Source organism: Neopsephotus bourkii, unplaced genomic scaffold (genome assembly GCF_033783945.1).
Source record: "Neopsephotus bourkii isolate Nb327-2 ecotype Australia unplaced genomic scaffold, CSIRO-AGI_Nbou_v1 NB_1346, whole genome shotgun sequence".
In the NCBI taxonomy this organism is placed as follows: Eukaryota; Metazoa; Chordata; class Aves; order Psittaciformes; family Psittacidae; genus Neopsephotus; species Neopsephotus bourkii.
The window spans coordinates 5,639,471-5,659,717 of NW_026901826.1; the positions used below are offsets into that span (position 1 = coordinate 5,639,471).

Here is a 20,247-nt window from a genome sequence, read left to right on the forward strand (position 1 = left end):
TGCTTGATTTTCTGCTGATATTTTTTAAGTTTTGTAAACCTAGATGAGATAATATTCTGGCCTTTGTTTTGGCTGCCTGCTTTTCTTACTTACATGTCTGAGTGTAAAGCTTTCATTGCTCATTGAACAGAGAAGGCTCTTGGAATCACTGAGGCAGTACCTTCATGCCCACCTAATTATCCTTCTGAACAACTACAATTCTCTGGATGACTGATGCTTTTTTGAATATTTAGATAATCTTCCTGTGAAGCTTTTTTGTGAGCCCAAACTTCTGATGGAGTCATTGATATCTCTCAGTGCAGTTAAATCAGTTTCAAGTTGCTGTCTTAATAACAAGGACAGTACATTTCTTAAAAAAAAAAAAAAAAAAAATAAAATTAAAGAATTCCTGTGGGTTTGCTTTGGAAGAGGTGCTGGATTTAAATATTAAAGACTCAACAGTATTAAAGGCTACAAAACAACAATATCATTGAATTGAATAGATTCTAGAGAACATTTTGATATATAATTTATATATGTAAATTATTTAGTACTTATGCAAATTAGTCTATTATGAAGCACCCCTGTGCTGTGAATGGCACTTCAGCCCATGGACCCATCAACTTGTAATAAAATAAATATTGAGATAAAATTTGGGTTTAGTTTAAATTTATGTATACTGAGGGGATAAAGCTGCAGGGAAAGTCTGAGACCACAGTGCTTCTTTCTGTACTGAAGATTTAAGAATAAAGTCATCTATGCATTTTATGAAATGGCTTTCATAATGTGAATGTTCTGAAATAAATCTCAGTCAGGATTACAATTTATATCATTATGGCTTCAATTGAACTGTGAGGATTTTTTCTGGTTAGTGTCATACATAAAAAGTACTACAATGCCCTAGAGATCTAGACACCTGAATGGGCAAGATAAAAAAGTAAATTCTAGTCCCAGTTTAATCACAGGTAAAGGCTGTCACAGTATAGAGTGTGATTAGAGAAAAAAAGGAAACAAGATGAGAACCACAGGCCATTCTCCTCTTCACAACTGTAAGGAACAGTGTTAGTTTGTCTAATTAAATGAAAGGAGAAAAAGACAGAGCTTATCAACACTAAGCTGTCATTATTGCCATAGGTTTAGTGAAGTACTCTCCTGGCCCTACTGTTTTAAAAGAGCAGGAGAGCACCAGTGAAACTTAAACTTCTTGCTGGAAATTACCACCTATTCATTGGGTATTCATTCAGGGGATTGTGAGCAACATCCAGCTCTGGGGGAGTAATGAAAGTATGTAATACTTTTGCAAGGAACTCAGGCAGTATACATGTTTGCAACCACTGATTTCTAGCAAGACTTAAAATAAAATAAGACTTTTTCCTTGATGCAATTCAGTTCATCTTTGATGTGATGAAGACAATACTCCTGATCTGGTATAAAATATAGTTTTACTGCATGGGGATGAAACAAAGGTGAAATATCACATTAGGCAATTTGCTTATGCTTATGCTTAGTAAGTCACTACAAAGTAAAACTGAACACAAAGAAAAAAAAGCCTGTAAAATGCGTGTATTTTAGACAGAAAGCTTTCAAAAAGCCTAAGAATGGAGTACCAGAAGGGATTTCATGGGTCATCAAGTCTGCTCACCAGCTGTCTAGTTAGGATTTTCTGTCCTTTCTACTGGAATAACCTTTCAAATCTATACCAGATCCTCACATTGTTATCAGGACTTTTACTCAATGTTATTCATTAGTCTAAAGAATTATTCTCCCTCTCTACTCTGTATTTACACATGCACTTTCTTTTATTTCTATTATTTGGAGTAATAACATTCTCTTTACTCCTTGTCTCCCCTAAGCTCTGCAAGTTAAATTTCTTTTCTAATCAAGTTTTTCATCCTCTGACCATCCAAACAGACCCTGTTCTAGATGAATTTATTGCTTTTGAACACTGGGTAGTAGTTTGGTATTCTAGGTGAGATCTCATAAAGCTTTGTATCATAGCAGTCATGCCCTTTGTATGGTACTGGAATTTTTTTGCCAGCTTTAACAGAAGGTCACCAGTTCCTTGCATCCCAGCAACTTTCACAGCATGCCTCTTTACTTTACATATGATCAATAAGGTGATATTCCCCTCTCATGCAAATGTCTCCTGGTGCAGGAAGTAACTTGGACTTCCTGGTTTACTGGACTTTACCTCTGTTGTAATTTCAGAATGAAGGATTCAGGAAGGTTAAGATGAGAAAAAAAAATAATAAAAAACCCTGACAGTAGCTCTGTACAATAATTACTTTATCTAATTCCCAAAGCTACTCACAGCACTTATGAAACTGAGCTTGAAATTACTACCATAGCAATAACAAATACAATATTATGACCCTTCTAGACATCTGCAAAATAGCTGTTGAGGTTTTTAATGCATGAGCACCCAGAATCATTGGCAAGGCCACATCAGATTCACAGCCATCCTTGGAAATCAAGGAAATGGTGAAAAAATGGCAAGAAGAATACCTCATAGGAAGAGCTTTCAATGCCAGCTACCTAATTTTGCTGCCAGTCATGAAGAATTTGAACTAACACATCTAGATTGCAGTTCTCTCTGAGAAATGAATTTGATTCAACATACTCAGAGGTAGATCCAACTTGTACTAAATAATCACTGCTGGCTATGCAGCTGAGGGCACTTCTGTTTCAAGACAGAGTTGGAGGAAATTCATTTAGACAAACTTTACTGAAGGAAATAGAGACTACTCCAAATCTTATGATTGTTGATTCCATCTTTTACAAAACAAATATCCTAACTGTGTTTCTTTTCCATTCAGTGTCTACAGCCAAGGCAAGAAACAGAAGTGCTAAACTAAAGTGACACTGCAGGTTTGACAAACTAAAACAAGATCAGAAGAAGATGGAAATCCTGGGAAGAAGACTGTACAGGATATCTTTCAGTTTCCTTTAGATGACAATTTTCAGGTAAGAGATGAAGAAACACTAAAAAATTTGTCTCCCCTCTCTACCAAAACAATCTGTAAAGGCCCTGTTGTGCAAGGTCAGAACACCCATAAATTTGCATAGAAGGACAGTATCTTGCACTGTCTGATATTCAAATATTCATTAAAACTATAATTGACCCTGTAGAAAAGCGTAAATAAAACTAAGAATTGCTCATGTTTAGAAACTGGCCAATCACTCTTTCTGGTTGAAATCCTTTCTAGTTTCTGAATTCTCTTTGTGTGACAGACAACACCTTAGAATGGAAGAAATATCACTGTCTGAATTTTTTTCTTTTTTAATACTGACAACTCCACAGAGTGTTGATGTTTATTACAGTAACTCAAAAATATTTTTTTTTCTCATAGCCTTAAAATTCTAGTACTCTGTGATAAATAATGCACAAAATTAACTTTTCTTAAAAATCTGCAGTCCCAGCAGTTGACTACTGAGTCGAATGAAAGTCTGGTTTGGGTAAGGAAGATGGGATTTATCAGAACTAAGTGCTCAGGAAGAATACAACTGGTGATTTCCAGACACTGTAATATTCGCAGTAATACTGATCTCAGCAAATCTCACCAAACTGCAGAGATTTAGCCAAGAGAATAAATAACTCTAACATTACATGGGACTATGAGGTTTTATTACCATCATTTTCCCTGTGTTATCATCTGCCCTTTCTTCAGACAGCCAGATACTGGTAGCAGCTTTAGAAGTAAGAAGTCTTCTTTACAGTCAAATTTAATGCCCATCTGCGAACTGGTTTTCCTCCTAGAACAATATTATTCCTGAAGAACTAAAATAACACTCAATTTTATTAGGAGTTTATTGTTTTGGAATTAGAAAGAGAAGAGAAGAAAGGAAGAGGGAAAGTGCTGTGTCTTTAAACTTGATATCAGGGCCAATACTTCTCCTGGCATAAACCTAAAGCCAAGCTTAAATGTTTGCCTGAGATCCAGAAGCTATAGAAAAATAACACCAATCAGGAAATATGTTTGGAGCCAACTGGACGTCTTTACAAACTCACTGTATACTTCAGCCTATGTTAGTTCTTCTAAAATGATGGCACTAGATGAAAGGCATGAGTACAACAGCGTTTGCCCATTTAGGATAAATTACCATTTACAAGACATGCTTAGTTAAAATAACAGGGCAGTGTTAAATGATATTTTTCTTTCCTTTTCCCCTCTCCTCCCCTTTCTTCTCTCCTTTTTCCTTTCCTTTCCTTTCCTTTCCTTTCCTTTCCTTTCCTTTCCTTTCCTTTCCTTTCCTTTCCTTTCCTTTCCTTTCCTTTCCTTTCCTTTCCTTTCCTTTCCTTTCCTTTCCTTTCCTTTCCTTTCCTTTCCTTCCCTTCCCTTCCCTTCCCTTCCCTTCCCTTCCCTTCCCTTCCCTTCCCTTCCCTTCCCTTCCCTTCCCTTCCCTTCCCTTCCCTTCCCTCCTCTCCTCTTTCTCTTCCCTTCCCTTCTTCTCCCTTCCCTTCAAGAAAAATGATAAATCACATTGAAATTAAAATGTTGTCTTAGTGAAATGAAATCACTTTGACCATTTTCTCACTGAAATAATATTAGGCCTTGTCTGGAGTTCATTAAGTATGTCAAAACATGGACAAGGATAAGGTTCATTTGATCAAAAATATATTTCTACATTAGATTTTCTTGCAACATCAATGGTTTCTGCAAAGATTTACCTGAAAGTCTTCCCTGTATGAGAACATTTTTTTAAATACTGCTCCTCTTCTTCTTGACAAAGCAATAGCAGTGCTAAATAAACCCAATGAAAATGACACTTCAGTTAAAAGAAAGGTTATTAAGAGAATTAAAAGTGTTTATGATAAACTCTTCACTGGGTGTTAGGAAAACTCCCTGTGATCAGTATTTCATATAGCTTGTTACTGGAAAGTAGATAAACTACTCAAGTGATACCACCTGGCATACCCTATGCTCCAAATAACTATTATCATTTGAATATATTGAAAGTAAACTGCATTTATGACTTTTTTTTTCCTGTGGGGCTTTGTAATTTTTTTTTTTCTTAAAAACAAAACAACAAAACAGAATAAAAAAAAATAATAAAAAAAAAAACACAACATAAAGTTCAACCTAATTTCACCTATAGGATTTTTCCTTTCTTTTGAGCCATGTTAAGGACAACAAACGACTGACTGATTACTAGAAAATATTGTAAGACATTTCCCTAGTGTCTCTTTTTTCCTTTCTATCTGTATTTCCAATTACTTTCCTGGCTTCCTATGTGTTTGGCAACCCAGGAGTTGTATTTCATTCAAGCTGTACTTTCATATTTTTTAAATTGCTACGTAATACTGAGTTCCTGATTTGCAATGCATAATGCCTTGTCTCCTGTGATAACTCTGCTAAGTGGGACAGGTCCTGCTTACAAAAGCCACAAACAGCAAGGTAAAGCAGCACTTCTCGTTTCTTTTTCTTGCATTTTGCATAGATTTTTAGCCGTCTGGCTGGGGAGGGAGGAAACACACACTGACATTGTCATCCTGTTGTACTGCAGACTATAACTTTAAACTTAGGAGGTAGGAGATCAGGACTGGATCTGCAGAAAGTTGTACTCTGCAAGGAAAAGATAGCTGAATCCAACACCAGGTAAATACTTGCTTATATATCCTCCTTATACTGGAGGAGGCCTAGCAGCTATACAGGGAACACAGAAGATGCAAGCAGAAGGAGAACTACGCAAGTGGAAGACTAAGTGGGAGAGTAGTAAGCATGTGAGAACAGAAACTCAGAAAACATCGTTAAAGCAAAGGCTGAAGATTTTGACGTAAAAGCACCATCTAATAAAAGACTCTTGAGAAGAGTAGAGTGGTTGGAACAATATACCATTACAAATAAAAAATCAAAACACACTCATTTTTTGTAGGCAGTAGTGTCACTTCCCTACCTTATGCATTAAAATAACAAGGAGTTGATTGAGTGATAAGACATTTTACTCCTTGCTCAAACTCTGGCCAAAGCCAAAAGCAAATATTCAGAAACGCTGTAATTACATCTCCAGAAGAACTAGGAGTATCAGTCCTTGGCCGACCACTTTTTGGCACTTGTATGCCATCTGCTCTGAAATTTCTTGACTTTCTTGGGCTGTAGCCTTTGTCACAAAAATCATCTGTTAGAACTGATGGAAAAGACTTAGCTTAGAAGGGAGGTGGGATTTGATGCCATTTTTGTTGGCTGGTGTGTTAATTTCTAAAGTACTTAGTTGACTAAAAGTATTTTATCTGATTATAATCTCAGTCACCAGTAGAGTGCATACATTTCCATCTGCTGGAAAGCTGTAGTCAACTTCAACCAAATTCAAGTGGCTGTGCTCTCAGGGCTGGCAAAATCTCGTAAGATCTGGGGACAGGGTAGAGGTGAGAAAGCCAAAGCAATGAATCACTGAAGGAAAGGCATTAATGGGAACTCAACCACTGTTAACGTGGTGCCTCTTGCCACAGGATGGTGAGCAGGTAAATGGGAGCCACAGCACCATGCTTGCTGGTTTGGCACTGGGGGAGGAAGGATGGAGCTGAGGGAGATGGGGGCAGGCAGAAGGGAAGGGGAAAGAAAGGAGGAATGGGTGAAGCCATATATGAGATTGAGGGGTTTCAACAGCCATCCTACTTAAATACGCAGAAAAACACATGTTCATATTTCATTAATTCTACCACACACACAAATCTCCTCAGTTGAAGAGTTTGTTTCACTGTGGATATTTGGGTTTTGTTCTTTGGCTGACTTTTTGTGTTTGTTTTTTGTTTGGGTTTGTTGGAGTTTTTTTAATATGTATGTACATGAGTACATACATTTGAAATTCTTAGATTCTTCACTTGCTTTTTTACTAGATATCAGTTGTGGGCAGGACTACTGGATTGACTTGAGCTTGTTGCCTATCTCACGCCCCACACCAGGCCCAAGCACCCTGCCTTGCTTACCTTCACGTGGCATGTAAGAGACAACAGGTCCCACATTCTCCTCATCCCCTGGATGTGGCATGTTTCCCAAAGCATTCACAAGAGAACCCAAAAGCATACCCAGGAGTTACAAGCAGCCACTTCAGAGCATAGACCAGGAGGTTAGTCGAAACCTCTGGCTGCAGTAGGACTGCCTTTTCCCCACACCAGGAAGCTTTCTTCTGCTAGCACACTATTTTCTGTCTCTAAAGCTCTATGATTACCCGATTTAAGGGGTAATAATATTTCCCTCAGCAAGTCTGCCAATGACACCAAGCTGTGTGGTTCAGTTGATACGCTGGAGGGAAGGAATGTCATCCAGAGGGACCTTGACACGCTTGTGAGGTGGGCTGATGCCAACCTCATGAAGTTTAACCATGCCAAGTGCAAGGTCCTACACCTGGGTCAGAGCAATCCCAGGCACAGCTACAGGCTGAGCAGAGAAGAGATTCAGAGCAGCCCTGCGGAGAAGGACTTGGGGTTGCTGGTCAATGAGAGAATGAGCATGAGCCGGCTTCAGTGTGCGCTTGCAGCCCAGAAAGCCAACCGTACCCTGGGCTGCATCAAAAGGAGCGTGACCAGCAGGTTGAAGGAGGTGATCCTGCCCCATTCCTCTCATGAGACCTCATTTGGAGTATTGTGTACAGTTCTGGTGTCCTCCACATAAAAAGGACATGGATCTGTTGGAACAAGTCCAGAGGAGGGCCACGAGAATGATCAGGGGACTGAAGCACCTCCCATATGAAGACAGGCTGAGAAAGTTGGAACTGTTCAGCCTGGAGAAGAGAAGGCTGCGTGGAGACCTCATAGCAGCCTTCCAGTATCTGAAGGGGGCCTATAGGGATGCTGGGGAGGGACTATTCATTAGGGACTGTAGTGATAGGACAAGGGGTAATGGGTTAAAACTTAAACAGGGGAAGTTTAGATTGGATATAAGGAGGAAATTCTTTCCTGTTTGGGTGGTGAGGCACTGGAATAGGTTGCCCAGGGAGGTTGTGAATGCTCCATCCCTGGCAGTGTTCAAGGCCAGGTTGGACAAGGCCTTGGGTGATATGGTTTAGAGTGAGGTGTCCCTGCCCATGGCAGGGGGGGTTGGAACTTGACGATCTTGAGGTCCTTTCCAACCCTAACTATTCTATGATTCTAAGAAAAAAATTGATAATACGTTTATCTTATTATAAAATGACTATAGTAAAACTGTAAGTGGAAAACCACCTCAAAGTTAACAGCCCTTCTGCTGGGAGTTATGTTTTATTTATGCTAGCCTGGAACTGGTTAAAAAAGCTGCTGTTAAAAAAGCTGCAGCTATATACAACCGCATAAGCTAGCTTTACTGAGGCTAACTTTATAAGTCTTTGGCCAATGTTTACTTAGCCACAATAAGCCTACTGTAAATAATTAAAAGGCTTCTTTGTTTCCTTTCTAGCTTGTCTCAAGGTTGGTTTATTGTTGTTGGGTGGCAAGTTACAAGGATTTTGTAGGCCAACTCATTTATTTTATTTGGCTATTGGGCCTTGTTGCAGTTTGGAAATTTCCTGATTTCAGTTGTATTTTCTAAGCTGCTGTCAGAGGCCTTTGAGCATGAGCAGTCTAAAGGTAGAAACTGTGATGGTTAATAAAGGACTGCAGCTGTTAGCACCAGCCTCACACAGCAGCCCTGCTGTCATCCTTGAACTCCTGGCATCTTTCATCACCGGCCTCCCAACCCTTCTTTCTCTTGAGATCATGAAGCAAAGGTAGCTAAAAAAGTGATGTGGGAGAGCAGGAGATGAAAAACAGAGACCACCTATCAATAACAAGTTCATGAATCCTTATGGCCCCACAGGAAGACAACTTCATCCTCCATAAAAATACACAGGGAAAAAATGTTAAGAAAACCCATACAAGTGACCCAGGCTCATTGAGGACACCTGCAACAGAAGAAATCATTAACCCCAGGTCTTCTTGGTCACTGAGTAGCCCTTAACCAGCGAGTCCTTTTCCTCCAAACTGTGCAGAGAGGAAGAGGTGGAGAAAGAGGGTTAGGAAGTAGAAATATCTGTAAATGTATTATCAACGGCAGGTAGAAAAAGTTTCTGATGGTGGAGACCAGAAGAGGATTTTTAATGCCTCCTTTTTCAAAGAAAGTCCACTTGATACACAAAATGGGTACAACACAGCACTAATATTGCTTTCCTTTTTTGCCAGAGTTAAAAGTCCTGTGAGATGATGCTTAATAATAAGGTACAAAAGATTACCTTCCCATTTCCAAGTATGTTTGTGCTCCTCAGCCACACTCTGAGTCAATATCACAGGTTCAAAACCAAACTATACACTTCCTCCTACCTTCAAAGCCTGCTTTAGAAAACATGATCATTCAGGCCAAAGAACGGATGAGACGATTCATAGCAAATAAGTCTAAAACCAGCCTGATTTTGTTCAGTCCATATCCTTTCAGCTGTGACAGCTGATGGTAACAGTGCAAACTGTGCCACTGCCTCAGTGCTAGATCTGTATTTTGCAGGCTGCAATGCTGAACTGACAAACAGGTTTTGCTGCTTGCCATGTGCTTCTGCATTTGCTCATCCATCTGGATTGATATGCCTAGTAAGAGATTAGCTCAACGGGCCCTTGATCCTTTGCAAAGGCCTCTAGGCAGTTCCGTCTCACACACAATAAATAATAAATAACATTAATGGAATGCCAGGAATGTCATTAATAATTTTCAGATATGTAGTTCATATTTAGAAGCATTTCAGACACTGTAAAATGCTCAAGTACCAATGACATGGATATGTTTGTCTGAGTGTGTGACGAAGAAACTGTGGCCACTAAGAATGTATCTCTATTGTCAGGGTTTTTTTGTTGCTATGTCTTTTTCTTCTAACTTGAGTCTAATTAGAACTGATTGAAAACTTGGCAGTTGAACACTGATAAGAACTGAGCTTATAACTTAAAAGCTCATGGCCATGAACAGGACTACCGAGGTTGTTCAAGGCTAATGATATCAATACAAGTAGTCTGTGCTAATAAGGAGACTTTAGAGCTAATAAATGAGTCATTGCATATAGTCTGATCATGAAATCAATTCACAGCAAATGGGTCCATGGAAACATACATAAATACTACACAAAAATCTGTGTGAAGAATAGTCACTAATGAAAGATCAGGGCACGGAAAAACATCCCCACAGAGAAGGCTATTAATGTTTCTATGTACCAATGAAATATAAAATGGCACTGGAAGTTGTGTGTATTACAAGGTGAACAATCAAGTTGTGCTTCTTCCTGTACAACTTAGTAATTATTTGCCCCAGACTATTAGAAACTCCTCCTTCACTTACTGAAGTTGGACAGTAAGATTTCTCAAATAAAATCCCAACTCTATATAAACACTGAACCACCTCAGCTGATGCAAGAATATTATTTTTGTTCTGTCATCTTCTTCATATTATAACAGAAATAGACCTGGCACTCTGTAAATGAAGAAAGACAACGCCAGTTTTACAAGTTTGTTCCTTCAAAGTGCTGGACAATTCTTGTGATTTTGGACACTTAAATAAGTCCACAGACAAAATATTTTTTTATGTCCAGAGTGCCAATATTTTATGGATTGAACCTAGTGGCAAAACTTTGTCAGCAGCATGAAGACTGGAAAATTCTTGTGCCTGGAAAGAACCTGCTGACAGCTGACAGGAGTTGGGGCAGGACTCCCTCTGAAAAAACAGGTATTTAAATGCAGTCTTCCCTAGACTAATATCTACATTCACATTGTAGTCAAAGGAGATAATCAATACAATCAATGGTTTTCAGTAGGTTTGCTCACCTAATTCCCTTTGCCATGACCATTTTGCCACTCCAGGAATGCATGAGTCTTTAGTAGTGTGTGGGTCATGTGTCACCTCTGCCAGCCTTATAAAGATGTTCTGGTTACTATAAGGCATCTTAGGTGGCACAAGGCACCTAAGTTTAGGTGCAAAGAAATCTAGATGAATTTTTAACTGGATGAAAAATAGAGGTCCACTTTAGGGTAAGCGCTAGTACTGCATGATGGAATTTCAAAAGAAATCCCCTTCTAGAAGGCCAGATTTCATTTTAATTTGCAATAATTTTAACACCATTAATCCTTGGAACATTTCCAGAGTACAAGATTTTGGTTCCTAAGTGCTCCTGCTGGCCATCGTATGAAACACCATAGGGTATTCAAAAATTCTGCTTAGAACTTGCAGATAAAACATAGGACTTTTGGGGGACCTTTACAGTTTCAGAGAGGGTTTGATTCAGTTGTCTAAATACAGATTCCTTTCAACTATCCTTGAGATACCTTAGCTTACCACACCTGGCCTCCATCTGCAGCTCCAGGTAGCACAGGTGTCCCAAAGTTCTTGTGATGCTTCTTCCACGTGTGTGGATTTCTTATATACACTAGAACATGACAAATAGGACTAGTCACTTATATTTAGTCAATTGAACCAGTCAAGACCACTACAAAGAGGCAAAATATAGATGGAGGAATAAGCAAGAAAAAGCATAGGGCTTTTTTTTTGAGCACTGGATTTGGACCACAGCTGAATGCCTCACATTAATCCACAACTATTCAGTACACCTCAGATAATTAGTAGGAGTAGTCTGGCTCTTGTTTTTGAGCTTCTTTTAGAAACAGTCATTACAAGATGATGACTTAAAAGAGGATAGGCCCAATTTCATTCACAGTAGCTACATGCTGTTGAACCTGTCAGTCTCAAATTTGTAATAGGTGCTCCCCATCGCTCCACCTCTCCACACTCCTCTTTTTAGTAAATGTATTTGCCTCAGCAAGTTTGCTGGTGACACCAAGCTGTGTGGTTCAGTTGATACGCTGGAGGGAAGGAATGCCATCCAGAGGGACCTTGACACACTTGTGAGGTGGGCTGATGCCAACCTCATGAAGTTTAACCATGACAAGTGCAAAGTCCTACACCCCGGTCAGAGCAATCCCAGGCACAGCTACAGGCTGGGCAGAGAAGAGATTCAGAGCAGCCCTGAGGAAGACTTGGGGGTGTTGGTCGATGAGAAAATGAACATGAGCCAGCTTCAGTGTGTGCCCGCAGCCCAGAAAGCCAACAGTACCCTGGGCTGCATCAAAAGGAGCGTGACCAGCAGGTCGAAGGAGGTGATCCTGCCCCTTTATTCTGCTCTCATGAGACCTCACTTGGAGTATTGTGTACAGTTCTGGTGTCCTCAACTTGTTGGAACAAGTCCAGAGGAGGGCCACAAGAATGATCAGGGGACTGAAGCACCTCCCATATGAAGATAGGCTGAGAAAGTTGGGACTGTTCAACCTGGAGAAGAGAAGGCTGCGTGGAGACCTCATAGCAGCCTTCCAGTATCTGAAGGGGGCCTATAGGGATGCTGGGGAGGGACTATTCATTAGGGACTGTAGTGATAGGACAAGGGGTAATGGGTTGAAACTGAAACAGGGGAAGTTTAGATTGGATATAAGGAAGATGTTCTTTCCTGTTAGGGTGGTGAGGCACTGGAATACGTTGCCTGAGGAGGTTGTGAATGCTCCATCCCTGGCAGTGTTCAACGCCAGGTTGGACAAGGCCTTGGGTGATGTGGTTTAGAGCGAGGTGTCCCTGCCCATGGCAGAAGGGTTGGAACTTGATGACCTTAAGGTCCTTTCCAACCCTAACTATTCTATGATTCTATAAAACACTGTAATTCACATCAGCAAGTAGGTCTTTGTAAATTATTTTAACAGCTTTTCAAATTAGTTTTAACTGGTGCTTGGAATCCTGCAACTGTACAATGCTTCTCTTAATAAAAGTATGCGTAAGTAAGAAATCAAACTGATAACAGGTGCCTAGAGCTCTGTAAATAATACAGATTCAGTAATACTCCAAAGAAATTTTCATGTATTTGCATTCCAGAAAAGCGTGAAAAGGAATCTCTCCTTTCTCTTCTTTTTGCATTATCAAACTTTCAGGAGTTTGGTTTTTTTTCTCCTTAGACTATTTTTCAGTGTTAATGTGTCACAGCATAGAAACGCAGTATTAGATTAGCAATCATCAATATGGTTGATTGCTTTTTATCTTTTGTAGGGTACTAGAGAGGCAACAAATGGAAAAGACATAATCAGTTAGATTGCACATATAAAATATTACGAAAGTCGACAGTGTTCTTGTTACTTAATACATGCAGCATGACACTAGGATTGTGATATTTTCTTATGTTTTATAATCTACATCGTGCCATAGAATATTTTAAAATATAATAGAAAAACAAAGTAATTTTACAGTATTTTAAATGCAACTGCATAATGTCACATGTACTTTAGCATGTGTGCAGCAGATGTTTTCTTACATTGAATATATCTTACTTTCAGAGAAGGAGTATAGGTGATGAATGACAGGTTTTGCTGAGTTCAGTGCTTGAAATACAGCTAATGCATCAAAATGCTTTTTCCTTACAATAGGTAGATCTGACCTTTAAAACTATAGTGTTGGAGGGTCACTCATCCTGAAGTCCTTATGAAAAGAAAACCCAGAAATACTCTGATTGATAGCTGTCATAATGATCCACTAATATTTTTAGGACATGGTATAAAAGACCACAAAGGCTTTTCCACTGTACCTTTGGCCCAACTTCCCTAGAAATCATCTGATGTAAGATCAGGTAGGACACCAAAGTTAAGGCTTTTAGATATTTTTTACTTCTAAGGTACGTGAATGGGCTGGTTGTCAAATTTTCAGTATTTGGTCATTGAAATCTTTCAATGTTATCAAAGCCCAGGACATTTTCATAAATGCTCTTAATCTAAAATTCAATCCCTTTCTCATTTAAACATAGTCATGTTAACTTCATTTCCAGGGCATCACACTGGCTCAAATGCTCATGTTAATAGCCATCTGCCCCAAGCTGTTCCACAACCACTGCAGCACCAACTGACCCTCTGACTTTACACGGGTTCAGAAGCTTTTCCACGGTATATTTTGAGGAGGGGAAAAGGACTCAGTCTGACTTATACCAATTTCAGTGGGAATTATGCCACTTAGGTCAAGGGGAATGGTGTCCTTTTCAAAGACACAGTGTCTGCTGTAAGAAAAACATGGATCATTCTTGGGGGGGGGTATGGTTACATTTTTCAGTTTTACACAAGGAGGTTGGTATGGAAATGTAATTGAAAACATAAATAATAAATGTATTACTGGCACAGGAATTAGATGTAGTTTCTCAAGTAGTTGGCTCACGCCTGTGGGAACAGCAGGGTGGCATATTTTTCATGTGGTTTAAAATCCAAGCTGTTTTAAATATTACTGAGCACCAAACAAAGTAGTAACTGAAGTCCATTAGGCTTCCTAAGAATTTCCTTCTTGGATTGTACCTGGGACTAGACAACTAAAACCACACTAGTCTACTCATCCTTCTGGAATTTCTTAGTAGATTTCTAGGCTTTCTAATGTGCTCATTTCTATACTATCTGACAAATAACAAGTTTATCCTTGTAACACAGACCAAACCCCTTTAGCAAAAACATCACTGAGATTCAGAGAGGCTTGTTAAAACCCTACAGGAAGTCAGTAGCAGGACCTGGAACAGAGGCTAGACCTTCTTAGGCCTAGACTTGTATGTGAACCAGAAAGCAACTCCTATTTCATCCCTTGATGAGTAATTCATTAACATAAACTTTTCCCTTGTGGTGGCCAATGAAACCCAAAAGACAGGCTTGTGACTTGTCTCACTGGATTCTAGTAACTACCTGGTAAATATTTTCAGTACCAAGGGCCTGAGAAAGCGAACTGAATCCAGCCCCACAGCAGCAGCAGCAGCACCACAGTGGCTAGCCACCTGTGAGCCTCAGAAGGTTCAGAGGCTCATCATGAAAACCTACCAAAAAGTCCAGATATTTGTACAGAGTTTATCCAAACGATCTGAACCCTCAAGAATGCAGACACAGGCCTCATGAGAGCAGACATTTTAGTTACTTTTCCATTTGTTTCTACTTTCTTTTATGCCATAAATACAACAAAAGCTGCCTTTGTTTTGGGTTTTGGTTGTGGGGTTTTTTCACTTAAGAGCTCTAAGTGGAGCCAGAAGCACCACACAGACTTACATTGAAGTGATGTGCAGGGGGGACCTTATCAAAACTCATCAAGGTTTGGTCTGAATTTCTAAGTGTGTATATATGCTTGTGCATGCACACATATGGGTGTAACTTTTCTCTCAGTCCATATCTTCTGGCCCATTCAGACGGGATACTGTTACAGTTGATTGCCTGCAGCCCCCAAAAGTGAGAAAGTAGCCACTTACCAACCCGACAGGTTGCCATTTGAAAATTTTTCATTAAGCACCAAGAATCCCCATTCACAAATTGCTTTCAGTGTTTGGTTGCCTCCATAAACAAAGGAAATTGCAGCTACCCAGGGTCGATGCAGGAGAGTTCAGTACATTACTCACTCATCCGCCTGTCTGGGAGGGGATGCTGCTGAATGTTTAGGGAGTAACTGCCGGTGCAGTTGTTAGAATTGTTACTGCTAAGTCATATGCTTTAAAACACCACTGAATTAGTACTAGTCTTTCACTCTTTCTATGTCAGAACAGGGTCCTATGCAAAGGCCTGTAATGATGGATGCAAGTAGGACTATTCCATTACCTTTTCATTGTATGATAGCATAAGATAGCAAAATACTATCTACTACACAGAGTACTAATTTGCCTACCATTGTTGATATGAACTATCACAGGTTTTTTCTTTGCTTGCTCTGTTATTTTGGCTGTTTATTCTCCTTTGTCACATCCTCCACAATAAAAACTGTTTTTTCAAGATAATTCAGAAAAAAATCCCACCTTTGGGTACTAGGCACTTGAGAATCCCACTCTGACATTCTTCAAAGTGGGTTTACAGATGAACATTTGCTGTTGCACTTCAGCAGTAACTCAGATCCTAACCAGCTATGAAAGGGGAACCAAAGTGGATCACTGGCTTTCAGCTTCTGCAGTCTATAAGAAAAGAGAGAGAATGAAAATTCTTCCTCCTGCTTTGGACCAAAGAAAGCCCTAGAGGTATCAGAGTAGCTATAACTTTTGACAGTGTTGTCCATGGATGTGTGATTACTAAATTGGCACCATAAGCTGACATGGTTTTCTTAAATTTTTTCTTGTTTTTAATAAAATATTCAGTCAATGTCATGACCTTTTAACCCTTTGCACCTTTAAGGGTGTTAAGTTTATAAAAGTGAAAAAAATAAACACAATAAAAGCTTCAGAAATGTACATCTCATCCTGCTGAGTAAATGTGCAGACCAATCTTTCTCAGATTTTCAAATAGAGCTGGTTTTATTCAAAAATTTTCAACTTAATAGCCTTAACACATTGTATGAAAATATTTGCTCAGGTTCATTGTTCACAAGCCTTTTCCTTTCACCCTCCCTCCTCCTGCCCTACACTTTCTCTGCTTAACTAAACACATAGGAAATTAACAAAGTCTGTGACCTAACAAGTGGCAATTCATAAATTCATTAGATTAAAAAAGACTAGTAACATAGCTATTCCTTTAATAGGTTTCTTTCCAATCTCTAATTTACATTTCTGTCTGCCCTGGCAAAGATATTACTTCGTTAAAACTTTTTTTTTTCTTCCCCTAAATTAGAGAAATGTTAATGACTTCTCTTATTTATTGCTTCCATATGCAAGTAGTTATCTTTCTTGCAAATGGAAATGAGACCCAAAATTGCAACAAATGGGGCCAAGCTGCTGAGTGCATATGTTCCTTTTTGGAGAAAGTACACATGCCTGATCAAATTAACTTTAACCTCTCTGTCCATTGAACAGACATCCTCTAATGTGGGGGCTTTTAAAACTGTTCTCGTTAAATTTATTTTGAATCGCTGAGAACACTCTATCACGGTTTCAGCAAATAACCTATGATAATATTAAACACCTGGTAAGCACGGTACCCAGGGGACCCTGTGCTGCCGTGTTTGACCCATGACCTCCGGCAGTGAAGTTCGGCCCGTGTGATCCACTAGGATTCAGACAAGAAAGCTATTCTGAGGGAAAACACCTGCTCATGAGGGCTGACCCCAAGCCAGTGCACGGTTGAAAAAAGTCAGCTGGGTAGAAAAAGACCAGAGCCCCATGCAGGTGTTTCCTACAGCACCACATGTCTAAGAAACAAGGGAAAATAAAGGATAATGTGGGTAACAGTTAGGAGTTCCCTCAGCTGTTTATTTGGGTTTGTGTAGCTCGAGCTTCTCCCAGTGGATGCCAAGGAAATAAGGAAGAACCTACTGGTTCTGCACTTCTGAATCTCCCAGGATCTAGCATTGGCCAGCATAGATCCCAAGCCTGGTGGTCTCCAATGGGACTTACAGCCGTGTCAAAAGACAAACCTGGAGGCCTCACCCCTTCTTTCCTATGCATTGCCTTTGCTGCTGTTTCCATATTCAGAAAAAAACAAACCAGGAAATCAGTGGATGGCTTCTTCCTCAGGAGAGCCTTTCTGGCTCTTACATTCCTTATTTGAGAAATGCATTGAAATGAGAAGTTAAAAGCAGCAACAACAAAACCTCCTGCTAGGAAAGGGGAAAGGGTAAATCCTTCCCTAGCTAAGTTAAAGTTTTTACAGTATTTTATTTTATGCAGTGCAATAATGATGCCTTTTAAGTAGAGTGGGCCCCATTTTCATTCTGTATTTGCTAGTCAAATGTCACATTACTCGTTTTTGTCAACAGGTCTGCAAGTGACAGGGCAGTGAGAAAAAAAATATTTAATCTATCTCTTTATTTATTGAGTATCACAAAATAAGATGACAGGGATGGAAACCTAACCCTTTTGAAATTCTTCCGTTAATTTCTTCATACACTTTTCTCCATGGTCACTGTTGGATGCAGGACTTGAATGTCATTCACTCACACACCTGAGGGCTGTCAACACACCTCTAGTCACCTGATGAGAGCACCTTCAGCTGGCTTCAATAAAACCTTTTTATTCCCCACAGTCTCAGACTCTGGAACTCTCAGATATTAACAGCCAAATCTGGACCATTTAAAAAGATCCAGGCAGCAGGGGGAAAGGAATGGTTGTTTCTCTGCAAGAAGAATTTATCTTCCAGGAAGGAAGAAGAGTGGAGAAAGAGAGAGAAGAGAAAAAGAAAGGAAGAAAGAAAAACAGAAAGAAGATTAATCGTTGGCAAGCAGAGTGGTACTAACAATTTGCCTTCATCTTTTGCCCAGCATCTTGGACCTGATAAAGACCAACATCTGAAAACAATCACTGAGGTATATGAGGGGTTTTTTTTCCTAAGCCATATCAAACTACAATGTAATAATGAGACATTTATTCTGCAGCAGTTTAAAGTTTAAACAATTTGCAATCTACTTCCAAGATGACTGAGATGGGAGCAGGAAGAACACAAGTTCTCTAAGTAACTTCCTCACTGTTCCCTAGTTGTACACTGGGAACACTTGACACCCAATTGCATTCATCCTGCTGGAAGTAAATGCAAGTCATCACTTCGCATAAGGCTGTTGGTATGATTTCTGCCAGGGCTGATAACAATGTCCTATTGTTGATGAGCCTCTGTCAGTTCCACTTAGCAGTGAGAATGTCAAATTGTCAAGTGTTTTTAAGAGTGGAAGGTGAGAGACAAGTAGTACCAATTTCACTTGGAGCCAGAGGATTCAATCCCCCCAGATGTCCTCACCATACAGGGTAACACAATGTGATGGGAGGCTGTAGCCACTGGAATAACAGTGAAAACATTTTTTAAGATTATGCTCCTGGGAGTGTAAAAGGACGGTATCTTTGCTTAGTCTTTAGAGAAACTCCAGGCTGTCTCTAGCAAGAGCATAAAAATTAAATCAATCCAGATACTAGACCTGAAAATTTTGAGTCCCTATGTAAGTCCTCTGTTCTTATGGGACTTCCTCCTTCCTGCCTATAGCACTGCTATTACTTAAGCTTCACTACTTTTTCCAAATAGTGGTACAGTCATTATTCCACATGGAAGGAAATCTGAACCTGTAAAGAATCACAACAGGTAATCGAATTGCTTATTCCTTGCTCATGCATTACTGACAGCCCAATCCAGGTCCTAGCAGATAAATGCACGCAATGCACCACTGTCTCTACTGAGGCTCCCTAGGCTGAATGAGCATAGGGACACGGGGATGGATTTCTCTCACCTGAATTCCACCAAGATCCACTGTGGGTGCTGCTAACAGAGAAAACAAGGTGCCTCTGAGGTTCTTGATCATTTAAATAGCCAGAAAAGGGCCCTAACAAAGGCTAGAGGGAACAGTAGCAAGAGGGACTTGGAGTAGAATTTAGGACTGCTGAAAATAACCTGTATACTTTTGTATCTCATGGCATTTCTTTCAAACTGAACCTGGTAGGGAAGCCAGGTCACTACAAGTCACCTTCTTGCTGCTCTGCAGACAAGAAACACATCAACTCCCAGGACTCTTGTCTCAGTAGCTTTCACAGGCAAAACATCAAATATGAAGAAATACCACCATAAAGAAACCTTTCCTCTTGTGCTCTATTAATCTTTGTCTTCTGGTTTAACCTCAAGTAATCGTCTTTCAACACTCTCTGTTTTAATAGCTTACTCTTCTGTCCTCTACAATTAGCTACATCTCCTAAACTATTTTTGCATGAGCAGAAGCCAACTACAGCACACATGACAACCTACTACATACAGTTCCAGGCTTCTCCATTTATTTTGCACGGGCTAGGTGTGTGTTTAGTTTCCTCACTGGTTCCTCACGCATCCATATTATGCCATAGCACTCTCCACATAGCAACTGAGAAGTAGTCAGCTTCCCACTGAGTACTAATCCACAAAGATGATTAAGGGAGTGGAGATATTCAAGGCCCGCCTGGACAAGTTCCTGTGTGATGTACTCTAGGTTACCCTGCTCTTGCAGGGGGGTTGGACCAGATGATCTCTTGAGGTCCCTTCCAACCCTTGGGATGCTGTGATTCTGTGTAATCCTGCCAGCAGGTTTTCTATAAAGTTTTATTCACTGTTGTGCAGTCTGATATAAATATTATTGTCTCACAATATTTAGGTGTTAATGACAATTTTGTTGGAGGGGAAGGAGTGAAAAGAGGTTGTATTTTTCTCTTTCTGCAACATCTGCTTCAAGTGCTATGCCTAAATTGTTCTATTCAATTTTAAAAGGGTTTTTTTTGATTTATTTTAAATTGATTTTTTTCCTCCTGTTTTGCTCTCATGAGTAAAAAAAAAAGTAAAGGCAAAGAGCTGCTTTGTTTTACGTAAAATCATCCTGCACAACAACAACAGACACCTGGCAATGAAACTATCCAAATTGTTAACAGTAGGGATAAAATTCAACAAAG

General features: G+C 39.7%; 1 long non-coding RNA gene across 1 annotated transcript; it reads right to left on the bottom strand.

Moving 5' to 3' along the window:
- Positions 1-8,711: 8,711 nt before the first annotated feature.
- LOC133219326 (uncharacterized) lies at positions 8,712-19,164 on the bottom strand. Its single transcript, XR_009727400.1, has 4 exons — positions 19,068-19,164; positions 15,730-15,882; positions 11,240-11,325; positions 8,712-8,832 (listed from the first exon to the last, which is right to left on the bottom strand). It is a non-coding gene; the product is annotated as an uncharacterized LOC133219326 (long non-coding RNA).
- Between the last annotated feature and the right edge of the window lie 1,083 nt (positions 19,165-20,247).